Below are 20,422 nucleotides of genomic sequence, written 5' to 3' on the forward strand. Positions count from 1 at the left end.
TCGTTAATTCTCACGAAATTCTCATGCTTGCCCTGTGAGGCAAGCATGGATCTCCTTAGGCCTGTGATTTATAATCTCTTAGAATCTGTGGCCCCCCTTATAGTGTTGACATTATCACATTAACTATACTTTTAGTATCCACTCGATGAAAAAGTCACAATGAGCAAAATCTATCCTGCTTATTTTCCATTTCTCTCTCTTTGTTTCTGCTTTCTGCTTTGTTCCTTTCTCTTTCTTGGGACACGGAGTCCTCATTTACACTCATTAAAAATGTGTTAAGAACTTTGCAGAGAGAAAAATGAAGTAAGAAGGGAAAGAGAGAAAAAGACATGTCAAGGGAGCCCCAAATCCAACTCTCCTGAAGTAGAACTAATATTTTGAAACATGCACACACACACACACACACACGCACACACACACACACACACACACACATTCCTATAATGTGATTTCCTACACAAAAAGTACATATAAACAAAAAATGTTTATTTTGAGAAACTTTTTTGCAACATGCTGTTTGCATCCAACAGTCTATACAAGCAAATTTCTATGCACAGTGACTTCTATTCTTTTTTCTGAGTCTGTGGCTTTCTGAGTTTCTGGACTGCACACCGCCCTTCTCCCCATGCTAGCCCCCCGCCCCTGGCCTTTAGGCTGTGAACTCAATAGACAGGACTATCATTCATTGCTGCATCTTTAGCACCTAGCTACATGTCCCAAACATGGTGGGTCCCAGTGTACATAAGGGGGATGTCAGGAAGACCATATTTTTCACAAAGGAACAAACAGGCCAGTGGTGCTCATGAGTGTGTAATGATATCTCTGAAGGCAAGCTCTAAGATGCTCAGGAATCAGGGTTTCAATGTGACCTTAAAGGGCGTCTGAAAGTCTCACGGCCCTTTCTAGTTGGCATGCTCTGTCCATTTCTGCAGCGAGTCTCCCTCACTCATTACTCCACTGGTCTTCAGGAACATATGAGGTCTGACAATTAAGTTTGTGAATTCATCCTAGAAAAAGTGCTCCATACCTCATTGCTGAATATCACTAGAGTCACCTTTGAAGTACTCCCCTTGGGAAGCTATGCACCAATGCCAGCACCTAGTCCACCCTTCAAAGCAATTTTGGAACTCTTTTTCTGGAATGGCCATCAAAGCTGTCATTGTATTACCCTTGAGGTCCTGAATGACATCAAAATGTTTTTCTTTCAATATTTCCTTTATCTTTGGGTAAAGAAAGAAGTCATTGGGGACCAGATCTGGTGAGTAGGGAGGGTGTTCCAATACAGTTATTTGTTCACTGGCTAAAAACTCCCTCACAGACAGTGCTGTGTGAGCTGGTGCATTGTCGTGATGCAAGAGCCATGAATTGTTGGTGAAAAGTTCAGGTCGTCTAACTTTTTCATGCAGCCTTTTCAGCACTTTCAAATAGTAAACTTGGTTAACTCTTTGTACAGTTGGTACAGATTCGTAATCCCTCTGATGTCAGAAAAGGTTAGCAACATGGTTGCAACAAGTTCATGAGCTTAACTGTCAGACCTTGTACTCCTGGCCTGTCCTTCTGGCTGAACAAATGGCACCCCCCTGTCCATTTTGCATTGGGTTGCATTGCTGCTGTTCCTTGAAGTTTCAGAAAGCAAGAAGCCAGTGCCAAAGATACATTTTGGTACAATTCCACAAAGCCTACTATGTTGAAGTAGGTGCTGCTGACATAGAAATGAATTCAACCACTGGTAACAAATTGCTAAGCATTTCCTGAGCACTACTGCATACATAGAAGAGGACAGAGCACTTTGGGCCATTCTAAGGTGAGTAAGATATGGTCCCTGCCCTTTCATAGGTTAAAATTTTTTGGAAAAGATATCAGTAGATTACTAAAAATACTGAAATAAAATAACATGAGTATTATACCAAAGGTACAAATACCATGCCTTGGGGGAATGTTGAGGTGATAACGATTTTGATTATCATGGTCTCTGTGCAGAAACAAATGACTCAAAGTGTTATGAAATAATGGTAAGCAGTACAGGGATTTCAGTTCAGGCTGTCTGACATTGATGTCCACTCATAACCATGATAGCATGTTATATTCAAACACAGGAAGTAGGCCACAGTTAGCCTTTGGGCCAGAGTTTGCCAACTCCTGGTGTAGAGAGCGTGAAGGTCATTGAGATATGGTACCATGGAAGACGATAGGCTAGGCAAATAATTGCTTACATCATTTCATTTCTTTTTTATGACAGCACCATGAAGTAGCTGTTGTCATCCTCCTCATTAGAGATAATAATCTACATTCTGTCACTGTTAACTTATTTATTCAATGTCACGCAGCTGGAAAGTGGCAAGGTCAGTATTTGAACCCACATTTTGTTACTTCAAGCCCATGAGAGACCTTTCTTCTACCCCACCCTACGTTCTATTCCTTTTCCAGTACAGCCATTCCATGACAGTGGCAAAACTGTTTTGCAAGCTTTTCTCAATTTTCCCCACGGGCACTTTTCTTCTTTGAATGATTTTTTAAAAAGCCAAATAAAAAGGGACAGTGAGTCTCTAAATGTACTATCGTTGCTTTTGTTCAGTACAATAGACTTTATATTGCTTTGTCCAGTCCCTACAAAGTGGGACATAGGAGATTTGTTTTCAAGAAATTAGCATCACATTTTTCTCTATTTTTACTCCCAACTCAGTTTTATCTTGGGGGTAAACAGTGTTATTTTCATTCCCTCCATTTGAGCCCCACATCGAACATTTTCTATTAAAATTTAAATAAGCCACTTCAGAGACAGATGAAGATGTGAGGCTAAAATGAGCTGACTCACTAGAATTTGTTCCTGAGAATATAACTTATTTTCTCTTACAGAGCTTATGCAACTCAGTTTCATAATAGAAGTTATAAGTGGGCCAGTATTGTGCCTTATAGTTATTTCCTCCAACTTTTCCACCCAGAATAGCCAATTGCAAAGGGGAAAATGAGGGACAGGAATGGTGTCTTTTCCTATCCCATGGAGACCCAATTATTATTCCAGGGAATTGCTGGAAGCTGAAATTTTTTTTGAAGATACATTGGATTGTCTGTGCGATCCCCAATAGGTGCAGTACATAGCAACAAACGCTTTGCTGTTGGCTGATTGTACAAATTTCTCTTTTTTTTCCTTTGATTGAAGTTGGATACACGGCTTGCCAAAGTCGAGATGGATGTGTGAGGTGGGGTGGGAGGTGCTGAGAGAAGAGTGGGACAGGGAGCAGGATGAGTGCTGAGGTGAAACAGAGGCAAGAATGAAAACTGATGGGTGGGCAAAGACCCAAAGTGCCAGGAGGAAAGGCTAAATGGCTTCTACATCACAGCTTTAAAGACAGGGCACAGAGCAGAGAATTCATGACCAAGTAGGTGAGATGTGTATAACCAAAGTGTTGGAGGGGTGGAGGGTGGGAGTCATTCTGAGTGAGTCATCTAAGCTGTGTTCCTTATCTATTGGTGTTCTAAGAGGAACTGGTTCTTTTGTTAATTTTGAAAATATGTAACTTGATTCTGGGAGAGACATATTGAAAAGGATAATAACAAAAATAATGATAGTGACAGAAAATGGATACATAGACAGTTGCTGACACAAGCACGAACCAAAATGCTGTCTTCCTCTGTTTCTGGGCATATTGAAGAAGGAATTTCCTGTGCTATTACAGTTAGGTGCTGACACGTGACTTATTTGGGCCAGTGAGATGTGACTAGAAGTGACACGTGGAATTGCCAGTGCTCACCTCTTCAGTTTGATTTTCTCCCTGCCTCTATGACTGGTAGCATGATGTAAATGAAGATGATCACCTCACTCCAAAACCTACCTCAGATGAATATGTAGGATGAACAAGAAGTAACTTCTTATTGTTCTCAGCCACTGAGATTTTTAGAGTTGCTTGTTATAGAAGCAAACCTGTCCTATCCTGACTGACAAAATAGCTAACATTTAATGAGCATTTACTATGTGCTAGATACCATTCACAGTAACTAACATGTGTTAACACATTAGTTTATTATTAGAGGCTCTGGTATGTGTAGAGGCAAATTAATATGAAAGTAAAGAAACCTGTATAAGATTTTCCATGTATATGGAACAATAGAAGCCCCTCCGTTCTACTCTCCTTATTTTTGAACATCTATTGATGCCTGTAGAACACAACCAGATAACACATGTAGGGAAACTCAGGCCTGAAACGTGCCCCTGTCCATGGCTTGAGATGAGGGCATCAGGGACCACAGAAAGAACAGAAGACTTACATAGTGTGCAAACAGAGATGAAGCATTTAAGATGCTGGAAGTTTCTCCTATCCTAGCTTCCACAGCAGAGCCTGAGATTATTATCCTTCATTAAAGCATGACTCTAACTCTTGCTAACATATAGTACCCAAGAGGTTGGAAGTAAAGCACTGAGGAAGATGAGGGCTTGTTATCTTGGTGGGTTGATCTTCCTAGAGGAAAACTCTCAGGAGGTTAGTCTCTTCTCCCTAAACCAAAGCCCCAGGGAAAGATAAAAATCCTTACTTGTGGAATAGTTAGAGTAGCAACTAACACTAAGAACGAGAGTTAAATAAGTGTGATCACAGAAAGGTGACAGTCTTATGGATAACACATATATGGCCAGTATTGCTGTATTAGTCATAGTCGTGTCTGAAATGGTCATGTGATGGAAATTGAGTTACAAAGAAGCCAGGTGTCATAGCTAAATTTACGTGTCCATTTGACTGGGTCCAGGGGGGCCAGGTTAAACATTATTTCTGAGTGTCTGTGAGGAGGGTATTTCTTCTCACCTTTCTCTTTTTCAAGGAGGAAAATATTTTATAGGTGCCCCCAGTAGACTTCCCTTTTGTGCCCCACTGGCCAGGCTTACACCACATGGCTATGTCAACAGGGATGGAATTGCATCTCTTGGCTTGGACTGATCAATATTCATTTGTTGGGCTTAGCCTGGAGCCATGTTTCTTGAGCATACAGGAAGATCCACACGGAAAAAATCAGGGATTTTCCAATAAGGAAGAAGGAAACAGAGTCGGGGGTGGGGTTAGTAATGAAACCAGCAATGGCTTCTGTAATTTACGTTTTTTATCTCAAACTCCAGCAGACTGCCATCCACTTAGTAAGTAAGTACTTTGAAATAATTGTGGCAAGAAAACCCCATTCCTCCTTGTCCTTCCAACTGCCCGCCAATATCTCCACTTTGGTTGCTCTCAAACCACTAGAAGCTAGGAGAGAGGCCAGGAACAGGTTCTTCTTCACAGCCCTCAGAAGGAAACAACCCCATGGACACCTGGATTAGAACTTTCAGCCTCCAGTGCTGTGAGACAATAACTTTCTGTTATTTAAGCAACCCTAGCACACCGGTGCACTTCCCATTGCCTACTGGATGAATTCCCTGTCCTTTATCATGGTGCACAGAGCCATCCAGGCTCCGGTTCTGGCCCATTTGTCAGCATCTCCCATCACTCTGTCCTCTAGAGAGAACATCTGTAGGATCTAGACTCTTCTCAGTGTTCTTGGAACAAGACTTCCGATGTTGCACAGATTCCTTCTTTGTCCTGTCACATTCCTCCTTTGAGAGTCTGCTCAATTGTCATCTCTTTCGAGAGGCCCCTCCAACCCTGTCTTCCCAGAAGGATTTTCCTGTCTTCTCACTTAGCACCCGTGCAAGTCTCCACTGAAGCACTCATTCCATTGGATTGCTTTTGTCTTTCTTTTTTTATGACTGTGTCTCTCTGTATAGACGGAGTGAATCTTCAGAGTGGAAATCACTTCCTTCTCACTTCTTTCACTCCAATGTCAGGCCCAGGGAGGTGGCTTATGAGACCCAACAATCCTTGCATGGATGTTACTAAGAAGCTGAGGAGCTGAGTATGGCCCAGTGGCAAGTGGGCTGGACTAGGGGTGGTGAGAACTTGGTGTTTGGGTCGATGCAGCGGCTCACTCGCTGGGTAACCTTGGGAAAGTTCCTGAACCATTCTAGGCCTCTCTGCATTCCTATCTGGAAAGTGAGGCAGTGGTCAAGTGACCTCCAAGGGTGCTTAGCAGTGTTTCATGGGAAACTTCTCCCAAGGATATTCTTTTGTGGAATTCTCAAAGGCAGCCAAACTGAAGTTGTAAATATTGAATGAAAGAATTTCAGGCAGACTTAAGTCAAAGGACATGTTTTCTAACCAAAGGGTCTGCTCCTGTCTCCCACTTGTCCCCAGGAAGGTAGCCACTTCTTTTGCTTCCCGGCAAGGCTGAGCTGACCCCAGCAACCCAGAGCGGCAAGTCCACAATGGTTGGGAGTGTAGTTGTAGTTTAAATTTTAAAATGAATGGCCATTAAGCAGGATGACTGGACTATTTAGGACCATTCACCCATTTTGCTGGCAGGGGTTTCAGGGGCATTTAGGAGGAGTCTGCATGAGGAAATAGAGAAGCTTCCAACAGGATACCTGCAAAACCTGAATGGGAACATGCCCTCTGGTGGAAGGTGGAGCTTCCCACTCACCTCCTCTGCCCTTTCTCAGCACTTGCAGACTCTCCGCAGAGCAATGAAGGGCTCCTTTGGTAAGACAGAGGATCTCTTCATTGTAAAAGAAGAGAGCTCTGGGTCTCCAAGGCAGGGACAGGTTGGTACTGCTGGTGAGCATGACATGTGATTGGAAAAGACAAAAACGCTCATTTCTGCCATGGTGCCAAATTGTGTTGGTTACTGATACGTTTTCACAGCAGAAACTCTTGGCTGCTTGTGCCCTTAGTAAAAGCTCCCTCCACTTCAACACTATTCTTTGAGAGACCCATATCTGGACAGCCTGGAGCCATCTCAGGAAGCGTTCCCATGATCGGAGTAACTAAACACAGCGCTGTGAGGGTATATAATATTATACATTTTTCTTCCCTCCTGAGAGATTCTCTATGATATTTGATTCATAACCTGTTAGCTTGTACAAATCACTTAGCCCCCCCACCCCGTCACGGTGCTCTTGCTGTCAAATGATGCCCTGTAACCTCTTACATTTTACTTCTAACAGAGCCATTCGTTTATCTCACCTAACATCTTTGACTATTTTCATTAAAAAATTATTTGACTCAGTGATGTGATGTTACCTCTAGATTTAAGATCACAATTTGTTGAAATAAAATGTGACTTTCATTTAGTTTTGCAAAAGAACACCAACTTAACAGACTTCAGGAGGGAGAAAAACCCTGTAACACTCTGCATTGGCATACAGGTGTGGTAGTGACAGCCTTAGATCCTTCAAAGGCTCTGGTTCGATTAATAATTTCAGTGACATTTCTTTCTGCATCTTTTTCCTTTGTATTTGCAATTTCAATTTCCCCCACAATAACCAGGGAAGTTGATATGATCATTTTTACCTCCCAGACAAGAATAATGATACTTGGGAAGAATAAACGATAGATAGTCCCAAGGTCACCCAGCAGCAAGAAGCAGAGTTAATACATAGAACTAGGTCTTCTGACTCCACATGCAGTGCTCTTTCCACTGCAGAGATGATTACATTAACCAGGTCTTGGTGTTGCTTATTGCTTTACCTCGACACCAAGTCAGAAACATCTGAAGTGCGTGCAATGAGCCAGGCTCTTGGAGAACTGCTGGTCCACTCCACTCTCTGTCTTGAAGAAGCTCAATTGAGTCATCAAGGTAAGAGTCCTGCAGAAATAGCCCCAGTGCAGGGCAGAATGTAGGGCTGCGATGTTCGAAAGTGCTCAGATCATGGAGGGCCTTTGCATGTCTAGCTAAGGAGTTTGGAAATTGTTGGTAGGTCATGAGGCACCACTGAGAGTCTTTGTTGAGTATCCTGTGTTCAATAAGCTCTTCTTAAACCAAACTAAAGTAAACTAAATAAATCAAAACGCAGGAAAGGTTGAGAGCAAGGGTTTGCATTGCTATCCCTCCCTACTGCAGGCAAAATGGATGAGGACGAGCAAGATGCAATGGCCTGTTCAAGTCAAAATGAGTGAGAAAACAGAGCTGGGACTCCCCACCAGGTCACAGGCACCCTCCCCCATGCCCTTTCCTGAATTTCTGTGGTGGGGTCAGGGTAGAAATTGGCTGGGCAGGATGATAGGAGCTGGCAGGCCACAGGGGCTGCCCTAGCTATTGTCTTCTTCTCTGGGGCATTGCATACAAGTCTGCTGGCTCTTAGAGGCAGTTTTAGTCCTACCACTTTTCTGCCTGGTCCTATGAGAGTAGACTTCACCATGGGACTTGCTTTGGCCAATGGATGGTTAGCCGACCTGACACAAGTAGTGTATTGAAACAGCCTTGCATTCTGGGCTTTGCTCTCTCGTGCCTGTCTCATCACCATATGTCCAGGCTACCTCAGAGTGAAATAGTAATTCAAAGTTGCATGGCAAAGCGTGTGTATGCGGTGGGGCAAGAATTGGTGCCATCTCGACAACGTGACAGCATCCATCTATCTTCACACCTACTCTTCACACACCATGCTTTTTCTCTGTAGTACCTGTGCTGCATCCCTTTGATATCGTCTAGGCCTAAATGTATGAGCTGACCAGTCCCGTGATCCTAGTTGTACCCCTCCTTTAAGTGCAGCCCAAATATCATCTCTTTCAGGATATACTAAATCCTTCTAAATCGTACTAATGGTTCTCTTCCTTGGGCACCTAGACTAAGTAAAAACAAGGACTCATTCATATACTGTCATATACTCATTCATATACTGGACCCCGAGGGCAGAGAGGTACCCACTACAGATACCTAGAGCTTCTTCAAAATTGATTCCTTAAAAATTAGAGGAAAATGTCTTATTACAATGATTTATTCCTTACTCCAGACAGCAAGGAGTTCAGGTCCCAGAGCCTCATCCACAGAGCAGACAATGAGGGATGCAGTTGTAGGTAGATATTTGATGCGACAGGGAAGTTGAATGTGTGTCCTATGTCATTGTCAAAAACATTAATAATTCATGACAGCTAGCCTTTACTTCTCACCTACTTTGTGCCTTCCAGGTAGGTGCTATAACTCCCACCTAACAGACAAGAAAAGTGAGAATCAGGAAAGAAAAGTGATTTACCCAAGGTCAAATAGCTGGTAAGCAGATAAAATACAATTCAATCCCAAGCCTGTTTAACCCAGAGCCCAGCACTTCTGCTATGCCACTTCCAAACTGTATTAGTACCACTGTGATTTCCAGCTGTGAAACTACCTCATCTAAGTAGGCCAGACTGCCCTATGGGACTGCACTGCCGGGTAGGGCTACTAGCGAGGAAGACAGTTGTTGATAAGGGTCCTTGGAGATCTTGTCTATAATCTCATGGACAGAGAGGTGTACATGGTTCCCCAAGTCCCATTGTCTACCTTTCCCTCATGTCCCAGCTGCCCATAGCATTGGCTGGTGGAACACAGAGGTACTTGTTAGGGAAGAAGGAGCAGAGATTCTGGCTCTGACGTGTGACTCTAGGTAAGTCACAAACCTGGCTTAGTTTGAGTTACTTTAATTATAAAATTAAGAAGTTGACTAACATTCAACTCAACAGGTAATAATGTGGTACCCACTAGTGCTAGTGAATGAATCAGAGTGAAGAGAGACATAGAGCGGGGCCAATCCCGGTCTCCAGGGAGCACATGGTCCACTGGGGGCAAAAATACATGCCCAGGCACCTCTGCACAACTCAAGCTGTACTGAGGGCCAACAAAGAGAGAGACCTCTAGAGAGGGCTGGAAGGGAAGCTTGTAGCCGGAAGTTAACAGGCAGGGAAAGCTTCAGGAATGAGTGTTTTATTATTTATTATTTATTATTATTATTATTATTATTATTATTATTATTTATTTATTATTTATAGAGATAATGGTGTCATTTCTAAGTATCTCCAGAATGTGTCAGAGTACCCAGGACATTGCAGGTCTCAATATGTTGTTGATTATAAATGAAGAAATGAGGGCAAATAAGGGAAAGGCCATTTCAACCACAGAAATGCTGTTTTCTGTTATTTACAGGCTCATCAGGGCAGCAGGAAAAATAATTTTATTTTTTATAATCTAGTCGAGAAGTCAGATATACATGGAAGCACATTGTATTTTTTTTTCTTTTGAGTTAAAGAATATTTATTTTAATTTTTCATTATGTTTATGTGATGTATCATATTAATTGATTTGCAGATATTGAACCAACCTTGCATACCAGGAATGAATCCCACTTGATCGTGGTGTATGATCTTTTTAATGTATTGCTAAATTGGGTTTGCTAATATTTTGTTGAGGATTTTTACACCTATGTTCATTAGGGATATTGGCCCATAGTTTTCTTTTTTTGTAATGTTTCGGTCTGGTTTTGGAATCAGGGTAATGGTGGCCTTGTGCAATGTGCGTGGGAGCCTTCCCTCTACTTACATTTTTTGGTATAGTTTAAGATGAATAGGTGTTAATTCTTTTTTTGAACGTTTGGTAAAATTCACCTGTGAAGCCAACTGGTCCAGGAATTTTGTTAGTTGGGTTTGCTGATTACTGATTCGATTTCGTTAGTAGTAATCAGTCTGTTCAGATTTTCTATTTCTTATTGTTTCATCCTTGGAAGATTGTATGTTTCTAGGAAATCATCCATTTCTCCCAGGTTGTCCAATTTGTTGGCATATAGTTGCTCATAGTATTTTCTTTAAATTTTTATATTTCTGTGCTGTCCATTGTCACTTCTCCTCTTTCATTTCTGATTTTATTTATTTGAATCCTCTCGCTTTTTTTCTTTTTTCCTTCACGAGTCTGGTTAAAGGTTTGTCAATTTTGTTTATCTTTTCAAAGAACCAGCTCTTGGTTTTATTGATCTCATTGTATTTTTTTTTTAGCCTCTTCATTTATTTATACTCTGATCTTTATTTCCTTTCTTGTATTCACTTTGTGCTTATTTTGCTATTCTTTTCTCAGCTCCCATAGGTGTAAAATTAGACTGTTTATTTGATATTTTTCTTGTTTCTTTAGGTAGGCCTGCATTGCTGTCAATTTCCCTCTTAGGACTGCTTTCGCTGTGTCCCGTAGATTTTTGGTCATTGTGTTTTCATTTTCATTTGTCTCAAGGTATCTTTTGATTTCTTCTTGATCTCATAGTTGACCCATTCATTATTTAGTAGCATGTTATTTAGCCTCCACGTGTTTGTGTTTTTTCCAGTTTTCTACTTGTAATTGATTTCTAGTTTCATATTATTATGGTAAGCAAAGACACTTGATATTATTTAAACCATCTTAATTTTATTGAGATTTGTTTTGTGGCCTAACATGGTCTGTCTTAGAAAATGTTCATGTGTACTTGAAAAGAATGTATATTCTGCTGCTTTGGAGTGAAATGCTCTGAAAATATCAATTAAACTCATGCAGTCTAGCATATCATTTAAGGATGCTATTTCCTCATTAACTTTCTGTCTGGAAGATCTGTCCACTGGTGTCAGTGGGGTGCTGAAGTCCCCTACTATGATTGTGTTATTGTCACTCTCTGCCTTTATGTGAGTCAATGTTTGTTTTGTATATTTAGATGCTCATATGTTAGGTGCATAGATGTTTACTAGGGTGATGTGCTCTTGATGGATTAATCCTTTTATCACTGTGTAATGTCCTTTGTCTCTTATTATAATCTTCGTTTTAAAGTCTATTTTGTCTGGTATAAGTATGGCTACCTCAGCATTTATTTTTCATTTCCATTTGTGTAAAATATCTTCTTCCATCCCTTTACTTTCAGTCTATGTGTGTCTTTCAGACTGAGGTGGGTCTCTTGTAGACAGCATATGCATGGGTCTTCTTTTCTTATCCATTCAGCTACCTTGCATCTTTGATTGCAGCATTCAATCCATTTACATTTAAAGTAATTAGTGATAGGTAACATATTCATTGCCATTTTATTCATATTTTTTATCTTTCTTTGTTTGGTTGCTTTCTCCTTTCTTCTGGTTAAAGGAGTCCTTTTAACATTTCTTGTAATACTGGCTTGGTGGTGATGAATTCCTTTAGCTTTTTCTTGTCTGGGAAGCTCTTTATCTCTGCTTCGATTTTAAATGATAGCCTTGGTTGGTAGAATAGTCTTAGTTGTAGGCCCTTGTTTTTCATCACTTTGAGTATTTCCTGACACTCCCTTTTGGTCTGCAAAGTTTCTGTTGAAAAATCAGCTGATAGTCTTATGGGAGCTCCCTTGTAAGTAACTGGTTGTCTTTCTCTTGCTACTTTTAGGATTCTTTGTCTTTAACTTTTGCCATTTTAATTTTAATGTGCCTTGGTGTGGGTCTGTTTGGGTTCATTTGTTTGGAACTCTCTGTACTTCCTGGGCTTGTATATCTATTTCCTTTGCCAGGTTAGGGAAGTTTACAGTCATTATTTACTCAAATAGGTTCTCAATTCCTTGCTCTCTCTCTTCTCCTTCTGGTACTCCTATGATGTGAATATTGTTACACTTTATGTAGTCCCAAACATCCCTTAAACTATCCTTTTTTAAAATATATATATATTTTTTCTTTTTGTTGTTTCAATTTTGGGAGTTTTCTGCTACATTGTCTTCTAAATCGCTGATTTGATCCTCTGCTTCATCTAATCTGCTGTTGATTTATTCTAATGTATCCTTCATTTCAATTATTGTATTCTTTATTTCTGACTTTTTCTTTTTATGGTTTCTATATTCTTCTTTATACTTACTATCTTTTTTGAAGTTCTTACTAGGTTCCTTAAGCATTCTTATACCAAGTGTTTGAAACTCTGTTTCTGGTAGGTTGGTTGCCTCCATTTCATTTAGTTCATTTTCTGGAGGTTTCTCCTGTTCTTTTATTTGGGACATGTTTCTTTGTTTCCACATTTTGGCTGCCACTCTGTGTTTGCTTCTATGTATTAGGTAGGTTTTCTATGTCTGTCAGTCTTTACTAGGTGGCCTTATATAATAATATGTGTCCTGTATGGTCCAAGGATGCAGTATCCCTGGTTTCCTGTGCATGCATTTCAGGAGTGTTGCTTGTGTATGTTGTGTGTATTCTCCTGTTGTAGTTGAGCCTTGACTGCATTTGCTGCATCAGTGTGTGGGATTGATGCCCACATGCTGACTGACTATGCCAATTGACTACACCCACACCCACAGTGTATAAGCTGCTTTGTGGGGGCTGACCCCTCAAAGGGGGTTTCATCCCATGGGCTCCTGTGCCTGTTAAGACCACCTTTTGGGTGTGCTGTTTGTGGGGCTAACCCAGTAGGGCCCTGGTGCCATCTGAAGCAAACCTTTGGGTGTGTTGTTTCTGAGTCTTTTGGGAGGGGCTTCGGTGCAGGCCAATTTCAGCCTTGCTTGTAACTGGCCTGGCGATACCTTGTAGGAGCCACAAAGCTATGTGTGGTTGGTTGCTGTGCTGGACGTGGGGGCATGTGAGAGTGGCCTCACTGTGAACCAAGGCTGGTAGCCACCAGTGTTGAGCTTGGGCAGCTTAGCAAAAGGCCCTGGGGCCTCTAGGCCTGTTTTCAGCTGCAGGCTGCCTGTAAGTCTCAGACATTGGAAGAGTCTCCTTAGGAACACAGGCTGGGGTGGTTAATCTGGTGTTGAGAGTCTCCCTGGCAATGCAGCAACTAGCTGGGCAGGTCAGGACCCCAGGAAGTGACAAGGTGCAGCCAGTGGTTTTCACAAAGTCAGTGCAGATTTAGCTCTTTAGCCAGAGCCAGGCCTATGACTACTTTGCAAAATGCCCCAAGTACACTGTGGCCAGCCACCACTTGCTTCAGGCTGCCAATCCCCAAGAGCTGCCCAAGAGAGACTACAGCTCAATTTGTTATTAACTGCCCACCACCAAGATTTCCCCAGGCCATCTGCTGCTGTAAAAGTCCTCCACAGCTTGTTGGGCAGGGTGGCTACCCAGGATCAAAAGTGCCTGGGTGTTGCAGCAGTAGCTGGGCAGGGCAGGGTGGTCACCAAGGTGGTGCACACGTAGATTTAACCAGACCGTTGGGTCTCACATTTAGCCTTTTGGCGGAGGGTTCAACATAGAAAAGATGGTGCCCTCCTGTATGCTACACGTGAGGCAGCCTCCACACAGGGACAAAGCCCTCACTTTGAAGCCACACAACTCAGTCTTTCCCCATATGTCTCTGGCATCCCCTTTTACCAGAGTCTAGGTGAGTGTTTGCAAGTGAGTGAGTCTATGTGCAGGCCCTTTAATTGGATGTCTGGGTTTCCAGCTACGTCCTGTCTCATCGGGACAGATGGACAGACTTCTTGCTGGTTTTCACTGCCAGATGTTGTAGGGACTCCTCTTTCTGGCACAGGACCCCTGGACCGGGGAGCCTGGTGTGGAGCTGGGGACCCTCCCTCTTCAGAAGGACCTCTGCCACCAAGTTGTCTCTCCCAGTTCAACCACTATCTGTGGGTTTGGGGTCATCTCGTTTCACATCTCTGCCCCTCCTACCAGTCTTGATGTGTCCTCCTCTTTATATCCTTAGTTATAGGAGTTCTGATCATTCTTGAGGTTAATTGTTCCATAATTTAGTTGTAATTTTGATGTTCTCCTGGCAGGCAGTAGGCATAGCGTTTACCTAATCCACCATCTTGAACTGCTTCCCAGAATAATTCTTATTATAAACTCTTTGGAATCTGGGGACATTATAAAGGTGTGACTAATATTACCACCTGAAGATGATCAGTCTTAACGTATTTGTGTATATTCTTCCAATCCTTTCCCTGTGCATGTGCGTGCGTGTACACACACACACACACACACAAACACACACACACTATTTTCTACCATACATAGAATGAAAACATGTTCAGACAGAAAACAAATTGAGAGAATATGGATCAAATAGTCTAATTTGCCTTTTTATATGAAAATAGAACCAATAATAAAATTTAAAAAGGGGCATAATGTGGCATCTTAGGCTATAGATGTTTAAAATACAAAAAATCATTTCTTTCTTTTCCAAATACAGCCTTTCTTTTCTCTGCAAAACAATGATGATATTAATGGCAATTATAATAATTACCATTCATGAACCCCCACCCATACCAGGCAGTGTACAAAGTACTTCACACATACTAACCTTTCTTTCTCATCGCAACTTTGTAAGTTGGATAATGCTGTCTCCATTTTAAAGAGGAGGTTTTGAAAGCAGTCAGTTCTATTCAGCTGGGAACCCAGCTTGTCCAACTCAAAGCCAAGTACGTGAAGAGCCTCTGAGGAAGTCAGAAGTGGTGTTCCAGAGGTCTCCACACAAGACCGAGACCCAGCTCTCTAAATGTCATAGGATCCTTCTATGAGTTCAGAGGGTTTCCAATGATGTGTTTTCATACTGTAGAAAATAAAATGGAGCTGACAGTGGGCTGCTCCAGCCCGTTGCTGGCTGCTTTGCCTGTTAAAATCCCTGGGTTTACCTTGTTGACAGCATTGACTATCTGAGTTGTGAAATGTTCTGGTCAACACTGATCTCCTACCAATAGTCTGCATCAATTGCTAGCCATTGGAGCGAGCCACCTTGGACCTGCAGACCAGGCAAGTCAAAAAACAACCACAGGAGAAATGCAACAGCAGAACTGACTTGCTGAGCCCAGTCAATACACAGGCCCATGGGAGATAATAATAACTTACTATTTTTATTTAAGGTATGTTTTCTTACACAGCAATAGATAATCATAGCAGTGGTATTGAATTAGGATGAATTTCAGATCTAAAAAGAATTTTCCAGGATTTTTTTTTCCAATAAGCGGATTTTGGGCTTTTTAATTCAAATTCATATGTGGGGAAAAGGTTTTGAATATTATGTAACTGGTCACCACCATTAAATGTTGGCAGTGAGTGTTTTTTCTGCATCTATATTGGCAAGAGGTTCTGAGTAGACAGACAGTTCAATAGATTATGGTTTGGCAAAACATGAATGTATTTAAAAAAGGGAAAAGCATGGTGTGCAGAGCCAAGAAATTTATAAAGCTTCCTGAAAACATCATGAAAAAATATTTATAAATATTGAGAGTAGTCTACTAAGTAACATACAGTGAAGGGTGTTAACAGGCAAATCATGTTGGCCTATTCTAATATTTTGTATGATTAACATTCTGGGTCAGTAAATTGAAAGGAAGTAGAGTTGCATTCCTGAATTAATTTGCACTTGGTCATAATATATTCTTTTAAACAGTCATGGATTAAGTAGTTTAATGTCTTCATTAGGGTTCACGTGGATATTGGATAAACAGGATTCTGTGATTTTCTTTTATTATTATTATTTTCAGGTTCTGATAATAATTTGCTGTCTTCATGAAGAAATTTGCAATTTAAGTTTTAATGGTGTGTAATACTTGGAGCAGTACTAATATTATTTGTCTTCAAGGCATGTTAGAATCCTCTTGTGAAACTCTTCGCCTAGAGCTAAGTGTGTGTGTGTCTGTGTGAAAGAGAGAGAGAGAAAAAGAGAGAGAGAGATTGCGTGGGAACTCTGGAAGAAGGCCAAGGTTGGGTGAAAATCTCATGGACTTCATTTTAGAGATTTTTTTTTTTTTTTTTTTTTTTTTAGATTTTTGGCTGGGGAGGAGACTTAAGAGTGGTAACGTACTTGCCAGGGAGAGGAAACTGATGTAGACACTGTGTTTACATATTGTATTAGTTTATTGGGGCTATTATAACAAAACACCACAAATTGGGTGATTTAAACACTAGAAATTTATTATCTCACAATTCTAGATGCTAGAAGTCTGAAATAAAGGTGTTGGCATTGTTGGTTCACTCTGAGAGCTCTGAGGGAGAATCTTCTCCAGGCTCTTCTCCTAGTTTCTGGTAGTTCCTTGGCTTGTGGTGTCATAACTCCAATCTTCCTATACCATTCTCCTGGTGTGCATGTCTATTTTCAACTTTCCCTTTCTTATGAGGACACCGGTTATACTAGATTAGAGCCTGTTCTAATATGCTCATTTTAATTTTATTAGCTCTGTAATGACCCTAACTCTAAATGGACTCACTTTCTGAGGTGTTTTGTTTTGGAGTTACAACATATGGATTTTGAGGGGAAGAAGGAGTTTAACCCATAAAAAACAGCCAACATGCTTTTCTAATGTATATTTTATGATTATTGTGGGGTAACTTATGGGGTGGAGCTAATGGAGACTGCATGAGGAAATGTGCTTGACCCCATCATACCTTGTTGCTACCACATATGAGTTTGAGGTGACTTCAAGACATTCAGAAGCAGATGTTATGCTGAGAGAAAATGCCAGTCACCTAAGACGGCATATTGTATGACTCCATATATATTAAGTGTTCCCAACAGTCAAATCCAGAGACAGATTACTGCTTACCTAGGATTGGGGCTGGCAGTGGGGTGTGGACTTGCTACTAATGGGTACAGTTTCTTTTGGGGGCAATAGCAATGTTCTAAAATTTGATTATAGTAATTGAAAGATAACTCGGAATATTCCAAAAACAATTGAATTGTAACTTTAAATGGGTGAATTGTATGGTTTGTGAATCATATCTCTATAAAGCCTTAAAAAAAAGATGTGAAGTCAGAAATTGGATATACAAGGTGTGATCACAAAATATGGTGAATGTTTAAATAAAAAAAATTATTACAGTAAAAGGCACATTGCCATTAATCCCCCTCAAAATACTCCCCTTCACTTCAAACACACTCATTCCATTGTTCTTGCCACTGTCTGAAGCAGTTCTGGAAGTCCTCTTTTGGGAGTGTCTTTAGTTGTACTGTCATGGCTGCCTCGATTTCCTGAATCATTTTGACTTTGGGGAAGAGCCAGAAGTTGCACGGTGCAAGATCCAATGAATAACATAGATAAGGACATACCATAATGCTTTTATTTGACAGAAATTGCCATACCAGAAGTGATGTGTGACATGGAGCATTGTCGTGATGTAGGATGAAGTAATGACACTCACAAAAGAGGATTTCCAGAACTGCTTCGGAAAGTGGCAAGAATGATGGGATGGGTGTGTTCCAAGCGAGAGGGAGTTTTTTTGAGGGGGCTTAATGGCAATGTGTCCTTTAGTAAAATTTTTTATTTAAACATTCACTGTATTTTGTGATCACACCTCGTAAGGGTGTTTGGGTGAATTTTAAAGTCTATTTCAGTCATGAGATTCTGCCCTACATTCCTTCATCTTTCTAGATCTCAGTTTTATCTTTGTAAAATGAGGAGACTGGAGTCTACTTGATAGATGATCTATTCTTTCTATGATTCAACTGTAAGCATCACCTGACATCCTTATTTTATTTGATAGGGAAAATTACTTAGAGCATGGGCTTTCCGAGCAACTGCTAAACGTGAATCCAGCTCTGCTGCCTACTGGCTCTGCAACTTTAGGCAAATTATTGTACCTCGCTGAAACTTGATATCCAAGTGCACATATGGCATGGGACTAATAATAATAATTCTTTCCTCATTTGGGTATCCAGAGAATTTAACGTGATACTATTCTAAAGGGGTGAACAAGCATCTGGCACATGGTAAATCACTAAAAGGTGGTAGCTCTTATTATTATCAGCATTAGTTTTGCAGGGCCAAGACTAGTGACTCTACTTCACCAAAATGGGCCCGATGGTTCTTTTCCAATAGGAGTTGAATTGTCCTTTCATGTTTGATGCTCTATCAGTAACATATCCTCCACAATTTTTAATTTTTAAATAATTCCACACAGTAGCATCTGTGTTAGTCCAGAACATATTTTTCCTCACACTCCTCCTGCAGTCTGTTAAGATCTTTATGTTGTTAAATAATCAGTTTGCCTCTGTTTTCAAGGGGCACCAAATGTCATGTAGAATCTGACAAATTTGGGATTAACTGCAATCTTGATGGATGCAAATACATTTATTTAATACTTATTGGACACCTACGTTGTTCAAAACAATATGCCAAGAACAGAGAGGTGCAAAGATGAGCAGTAAGAAATGCTATTTTCATGTATACCATGGTTTAGTGGGGAAGACACTCCCATGTATTCATCCAGTCACGCATCAAATGTTTTCTGAGCTAACAAGGGGGATGGAAAGATATGTAATACAATGTATCATGTTGAGCCCTATACTAGATATATGGTAAGTGCTGATGAAATTCAGAGAAGGACATAATTAGTTCGATGCCAACATGACATGCATGCCAGATGGTGAGGAGGAAGAGGGGCATTCTGGAGTAAAATTCAGGAACCCATGGAGCTTCTCTCTGTTCTCCCAACAGGTCATGCCCTTTTATCACCTGCATTTCTGATGTGAGACGAGGGGAGGCTTCATGTTCAGATAAAGCTGCTTCTGAAGGGCAGGATTTGGGTATTTAGTGAAGGGACTAGGAAGGGCGATCACAGTGGGAAATGGGTTGGGTCATGAAAGGCCTTACTGCTAAGAAAAAACAACAGCAAAAAAGTCTTAAATGGAAATGACAAGCCCAGACTTACGCATACGAATAAGTGTGGTGTGTGTGTGTGTGTGTGTGTGTGCACGCACGTGCACGCACACATGCGTGCATTGGAAATATAACACACAGGCTGCTTTTTCCCTACTTTTTACATGGTGTTTTCAACTGAAAATTTTGTGTGCATCGATCAAGAAATCACTTTGTTGTGGATAAGTATTTGAGCAACAACAGACTGTAGTTTCAACGTCAAGGTCACCCCTGACTCATCTGTCACCAACTGAGAATTTTCATTGTCAATAACATTAATTACATCTATCACTCATTCTAAAATGACCTTTGTTATTCTAGCCCCATTAAGGCACTCTCTCCACATTGGCTCACATTTGGGGGCCAGAGATTAGTTATGTGTGCCCTGAGTTATCACCATCTGGCAATCAGAGTTATGGAAGTATAGGTCAGACTCTCAGACCTTCCTGGGGCTCTGCCTCTCACCTGATGTGCCCGAAATGAATCGGTGAGCCATTCTCTATTATCAAGATGCAGAAAAGCACATTTCCTGTTCACCAAACAATTCTTCATTTCAAAGGGTTGGGGCAAGATTAGCAGACAAGAAAAGAGTTGGAAGGAGCAAACATTTATTAAAACATCATTGAAAGGGCATGGACCATGGGGTCCAAAGACCTGTATTTGAATCCCAGATCTGCCATTTATTTGCTAGGTAACTTGAGCAAATTGCTCCCCTGCTCTGAGTCTCAGCTTCCTCCTGCTCTAGGATATGAGGATGGTAGTATTAACCTTACTGGGTCACCTGAGGGTTGAATGAGGTTCTGTGCATAAAGCAGGCAGTCCACCCTGACTCAAGGCCAGACCCTATTCTACAAGTCCCAGGAGAAATGACAGCTGCAGACTCTCATATTCTGTAGGCTTAACAAGGCCAGTATGTTGAGGGACAAACAGAGTAAAATCCACCTTTGAAAAATCACTTCAATTGAAAGGCAGCCTATATGGTTTTATGTCAATAAAAGGATTGTTTTTGGTTACTGGCCAATGTAAACAAACAAACAAACATATATTTTGACACTGGAATCATATTATCGCAGAACA

This window comes from Rhinolophus hipposideros (genome assembly GCF_964194185.1).
Source record: "Rhinolophus hipposideros genome assembly, chromosome: 1".
In the NCBI taxonomy this organism is placed as follows: domain Eukaryota; kingdom Metazoa; phylum Chordata; class Mammalia; order Chiroptera; family Rhinolophidae; genus Rhinolophus; species Rhinolophus hipposideros.